Source organism: Sapajus apella, unplaced genomic scaffold (assembly GCF_009761245.1).
Source record: "Sapajus apella isolate SASKATOON/1434 unplaced genomic scaffold, GSC_monkey_1.0 scaffold20, whole genome shotgun sequence".
Lineage (NCBI taxonomy): Eukaryota > Metazoa > Chordata > Mammalia > Primates > Cebidae > Sapajus > Sapajus apella.
Window position 1 is genome coordinate 21025307 of NW_022436960.1, and position 6461 is coordinate 21031767.

Sequence of the window (6461 nt, forward strand, 5' to 3'; positions counted from 1 at the left end):
GTGATAACCGACACACCTAAGTTCTAATTCCAGTTGCATCTCTTGCACCATTTTTTTTCTAACCAAGGAATATCATATCTTAAAATAATTGTAATGTTTGAAAAAAAAGATAAGACTATAAATCTCTAGCACATAGTAGCACATAATATTTGCAGAATATTTAAATCAGATTCTGAAAATTTACACCTTCTCTATGATGCTTGCCAACAGATTTATCACTTATCCCAGAGTAATTTTAATAAATTCTAACAGATGAGAACTAGATGGAGCGTTATTTCCATGGATAATTTACACCTGTGTAACTATAATTCCCTCTTCATAGCCACTGACAGTTAACAAATGAGGTAAACATCACCTTCCCATTTATCCAAAGCTCAGATGTAAAAAAAAAAAAAAAAAAAAACTAAATAGTATAATCTATGGTCATTTGTTACACAATTAATAATCACATTTGGTGTGGTTAGCAACACAATATGAAAAGATGGCTCCACTTCTTCCACAAGAGCTTGAATAGGCACACTCTATAAAACAATGCTTCAGAGCTAGTTCATTCTGGGCTCTGGATATAAAATAGACAAAGATTAAATGTTGCCAGTGTAGTAAGCCTGAACCTAGATGATTGGAGCCAAAAAACAATAATCACTGAATCATGTTGAGCCTTCCATCAAAGACAGGAAATTAAACAAGATTTAGATGTCATTAATCTTCTTTCACACAGATTCAGTTCTTTACCCTCCTATATTCAGCACCCTTTATGTATATAAAATTGTGCAGTTCCATGGGGTTCCCACAAACAACAGCTGATAGATGAGTTGATTTATAAGAACTTCCTTGCTCTAATATCGTTGGTCCTGTGAATGTGTCCAAATCGTAATTAACATGATTAACATTATAACAACAGCTAATGTTTGTTTGCTATGTGCCAGGCATTGTGCTAAGTGCTTTTATTTAATCATCTTTAATAGTATAAGAAGATCGGTACTACCAGTATTTCTATTTTATTAGTGAGGAAACAGGCATGCAGAGGTTCATTGCTTTTCTAAAGTTCACACCTAAGAAAGTACGGAGAGGAGATATGAAACTAGGCTGCCAACCTGCAAAATCCACACTCTTAGCCACTACTCTACTCTGCCAAGCAGGATATATTATTTAGAGAGTTATTGAGGCATGCTTAGAGGCCAGGTAAGTTCAAGAATTATTCAATCCAGCTTTTGGAATATGAGCTGCCAAGATCTTATTTTTTATGATCTTTAAAATAAAAAGAGAGAGAAAAGTCGAAAATGAGAATCAGAATTATTTTTACATGTGATTTAATAAAGTGTTCATTTCTAACTTTTCTTTATATTCTCTGTGAGCTTAAGAATACAGAAGGGAGGAAAGGCTTGAACTGGGGAAAGGCGGTTTTCCAAGGCATATAATACGAGAACTGAAGCTACCTAAAAATGATACGAAATGTTGCTCTTCTCATTCTTCCCAACCTCTTCCCTCTAGTCACACACCATAAATGAGCAGTAAAAATGCATATCTCTAGTGTCTCTTCTACTTTTATGCATTTTTAGGTGTATTAAAAATAGCACTAATTAACACCAAACAAGAATTTCTATCTACTATACATAAATTATCATATCGATTTCAAGAATCCTAACTTTATGATAATAAAATACAGTTAAAATAAATCAGACCAGCTTTAGTCATCATAGTCCTCCCCTCTCCTACATTCCTCATTTACTTCTTCCGCTTCCATTATGGTTGGAATTGGTTTGTCTCCACAAAAGCTCATGTTGAGGCTTGGTCCCAAATGTAATGATATTGGGAGGTGGTTCCTTTAAGGGACAATTAGGTCATTAAGAAGGGTTCAAACCTTTCTCAAGGGACTGAGTTCTTCCTTGCACAGAACCAAATTAGTTACTGTGAAAGTGAGTTGTTTTAAAATGAACCTGCCTCTTCTGTTAGGATTTTACCCTTCCACTTCTCCATCATGCTATGCAAGAGCATGAGGTCCTCACCAGAAGCTGACCAAATATGGCCACTCAATCTTGGACTTCCCAGTCTCCAGGATCATGAGCTTAATAAATCTCTTCTCTTGCCGGGCGCGGTGGCTCAAGCCTGTAATCCCAGCACTTTGCAAGGCCGAGGCGGGTGGATCATGAGGTCAAGAGATCGAGACCATCCTGGTCAACATGGTGAAACCCCGTCTCTACTAAAAATACAAAAAATTAGCTGGGCATGGTGGCGCGTGCCTGTAATCCCAGCTACTCAGGAGGCTGAGGCAGGAGAATTGCCTGAACCCAGGAGACGGAGGTTGCGGTGAGCCGAGATAGCGCCATTGCACTCCAGCCTGGGTAACAAGAGCGAAACTCCGTCTCAAAAAAAAAAATAAAAATAAATAAATAAATAAATAAGTCTCTTCTCTATGCAAATTATTCATCCTCAGTATTCTGTATAGCAATGGAAACTGGACTAGAACACTTCTATAACCACATTCCTAGCTGTAACTCCAAGCTGCAAGAGGTTAGACTCTCAGGCACAGAGTGATATTTTTCTAGAGGCTGATTCCTATCTCTGAACAGTGCTGCAATTAGTCATCTACTCCAGGGCAAGGAAAAGCATGCACAGGCTTTTTTCAGGATACCTCACTCCTACTGCAGCCTTGCTTGTGCTGTCTTACTGAAGTGCACTTTGGGATGCTTTCAAGGTGCAATGGTCAGTCAAGTCCAGAAAGAAGAAATTCCCAGACCTATTCCTGCTGGCCAGATGTTGGGGTCCTGTATTTTTTATGGTTTTAAGAAATATCTTGTTTGTTTTCATTAAAAGTCCCTATTATACTCTGAATGTAATGTGTGTTCAACTGGGAGACTCTATCAATTCTGTCTTTGCCCATTTAGTAGTTGATTCCTTCTGCAATAAATATGGAGGTGAAGAATTCACCAGGAAATCCAAATTATTTACTCATGTTGTTAGAAATGAGTCAAAAGGCAGGGTTATGAGGCTGACACAAATGAAACAGGGCTTGTAATCAATAATGTAGACAAGACATGAGAAAGGTGCAATTGTAACTTGTTTCTGAGCTGGGGAGAGGCAACCAAAGGCACAGCAAAAAAGGCTTGTCTTGACTGGGACCCTCAGCCTGAAGTGCTTAATGCTTACCCTTACATATTAAACAAAAATTATTTGTCATGCCTTGAAAAAACTGGAAAATGGAGAAAAGAAAAAATGGAATGGCACTGTACCTAGAGGTTTAATTAAATGTCATTCATTGTTGATTTCTTTAGTATTCAAACTTTTGTATTCATTACATTTCCATAAGGAAAACAGTCATTAATTAATTAATTAAAGAATGTATTAAACGGATGTCAGCCAGATGGCAGAATAGGACTCTCCAGCACTTATTTCCCCAGAGAAACATAAATTTGAACAGCTATCACATACAAAAATAATTTCACAAAAGCTAAGGAAGCCAAGTAAGAGATCACAGCACCTAGCACATATAAGAAAAGACACATTGAAGACGGTAGCAAGGATACTTTTACATTACCTGTGTCATCCCTCCTTGAACCTCAAACAGCACAGCATGGAAAGATACCCTCCATCTAGGAGGAAAAATAAGAAAACATTACACTTTGTTTGGGATCTCAAAACCAGGTCTGCCCCAGTAAAAGCAAACACTGTGAAGGCCCCTATACGCTAATACTCCAGGTGGCAAGTACCTAAACTGAGCCTTCAGGCCTGCCCCAACAACAGGCTATCAGCAGCCTCAAGCTCCAAATCGCTCCCAACATTAGTTTACCCCCAATGGCCACAAGCTTCAGGCTTGCCCCAGCACCAGGCAAACCCCCACAACCCTAGTCATCAGGCCAGCACCTGTGGTCCCAGCCTCTTCAGATACTGACTCTAGGCACCTGAGGCCAGTAACAACTAGACCAAAACTCTATGCCCACTTGAATGCCAAGCAGGATCTTGCAGCCCCAGGCTCTGGACAAGCCCCGGTGTCAGGTATATCCCCATAGAAGCAGACTCCAAGCCTTCCCAGTGCCAGGCCATCTTATGTAGACCTAAGCTTCATCAGATTCAGAGCCCAGGCCTGCATTAGTAGACCTCATTGCTGAATCAGTCTGCACAGACCCAGGACTGACCTATGCACCTAGGTTCCAGACTGATCTCAGAGACTCCAGGATTCAGGCCAGCTGTTGCAGACCTAGACCCTATTTCAGCATCTGCACCTCCAGTTTCTAGTCTGGCACCAGTAAACACAGGCTCAAGGCCCAGCCCCAGTGGTTCCAGGCACCAAGCAAGCACCTATGACCCTAGGTTCCCAACCAGCTCCTGAGAATCCAGGCTCTACAGTAGCCACAGTAAAAGGCCAACTTCAGAATCCAGGATGGTACCTTTGGTCTCAGGCTCAAATTGACCCTGAGTCTAAGGGTCAAGGCCAGGGTCCAAGTCCACTCCAGCAGACCTTGGTGCAAGGCTTGGCTCCATGGACTGAACCTACAGGATCACCCCTGCAAACCCAGGATCCTGACCAGCCCTGGTGAACTCAGGATGTAGGTCTGTCCCAATAGTTCCAGGCACTAGGCCTGACCTCATGTCAGTCTAGCTTCCATGAATTCAAACTCCAGGATATCCCATTTGAATTAGGTTTCAGGCCAATTACTGCAGACCCAATCAACAGGTTGACCCCACAGATCCAGGCTTCAGACATATCCCTGAAGACCCAGATACCAAGTAAGCTCGCTCTTGGACCATGAAAGACAGCCTTCCTAGAATCTGTGAATGAGCTGACTAGTGAAGAGCTTTTTGAGACTAGTCAAGTCTGCAAAAAAATTGAACTAAGTCCCTACTTTTTCAAATGTGAAGATGTCAACATAAGAAAACAAGAAACTAATAAAACATAACACCACCAAAAGAGCACGATAATCTCCCATCAGCTCACCCTAAAGCAATGGAGATATATAAAATGCCTGACAAGTAATTCAAAATAATTGTTTTAAGGAAGATTAACAAACTTCAAGAAAATACAAACAATTGCAGTAATAACAAGAAAACAATAAATGACCAAAATGAGAAATTCAATGGAAAAATTAAAATTATTTTTAAAAAAATCAAACAGCAGTTTTAGAGCTGAAATATAAAAGGAATGAACTTTAAAATGTAATAGCCTGGAAAATAGATCAAGCAGAATGATGTACATGTAAAACTGAAGACACATTATTAGAGAATATACAACCAACTGATTAAAAAACAATGAAAAAAATAAAGAAAGCTTATAGTGATTTATGGTACAGCATCAAAAGAGCAAACATTTGAGCTATAAGTGTTTAAGTTATAGAAGTTTGTGAAAAAGAGAGAGACACAGGGGCATAAAGCTTACTTAAACAAATACTACCAGAAAACATACCAAATTTGGAGAAATACATAAATATACATAGAAGGTCAAAAGTCTTTAATCAAATGCAGCCCAAATGAGACTATATCAGCACATGACCAAACGGTCAAAAATCAAGGACAAAGAGAGGACCCTGAAAGTAGCAAGAGAAAAGAAGCAAATGACTTAAAAGTATACTAGCAAGGCTAGCAGAGAATTCCTTAGCAGAGTCCTTATAGACAAGAAGAGAGTGGGATGCTATATTCAAGTGTTAAAGGAAAAAAAGTATCAACCAAGAATACTTTACCCAGAGAAGCTGTCCTTCAGAAATGAAGAATAAAGACTTTCCCAGATACACAAAAGCTGATGGAGTTCTTTACCACCAGACCTGTCTTACAAGAAATACTAAAGGGAATTCTTTAAGCTGAATGAAAATGATATTAATTAGTAAAACAAAAATATATGAAAGTATAAAACTCACTGGTAAAGTACAAACTCAAATTTTGAACACTGTAATACCATAATGGTCATGTGTAAATCACTTATATCTTTAGTATGAAGATTAAAAGATAAAATTATTAAAAATAATAATAGCTAGAATACATTGTTAAGGGATACACAATAGAAAAAGATGCAACTTGTGACATCAAAAATTTTAAATGACTGGAAAGGGGAGTGGAGTAAAAGTTAAGAGATTTTTATGCAATCAAAGTTAAGTTCTTATCAGCTTAAAATAGCCTGTTATAGCTATGCTTTTTGCAACCTTCGTGGTAACCACAAAGCAAAAACCTGTAGTAAATACACACAGATAAAAAGTAAATAATTAAAGGACCATGACTAGAAAAAAAAAATCACAAAATCACAAAGGCAGACAGTAACAAGAAAGAACTAAGGTTCTACAAAACAAGGAAACAGTTAAAATAGCAGCAGTAATTCTTTACCTACCAATAATAATCTTTGATGTAAATGAATTAAATTTTCCAATCAAAAGACATAGTGTGGCTGAATAGATAAAAAGAAATAAAATCTAACTATATGCTGCCTACAAAAGAGATTCACTTCACCTGAAGTGAATACAACAATGGAGTACTTAAAT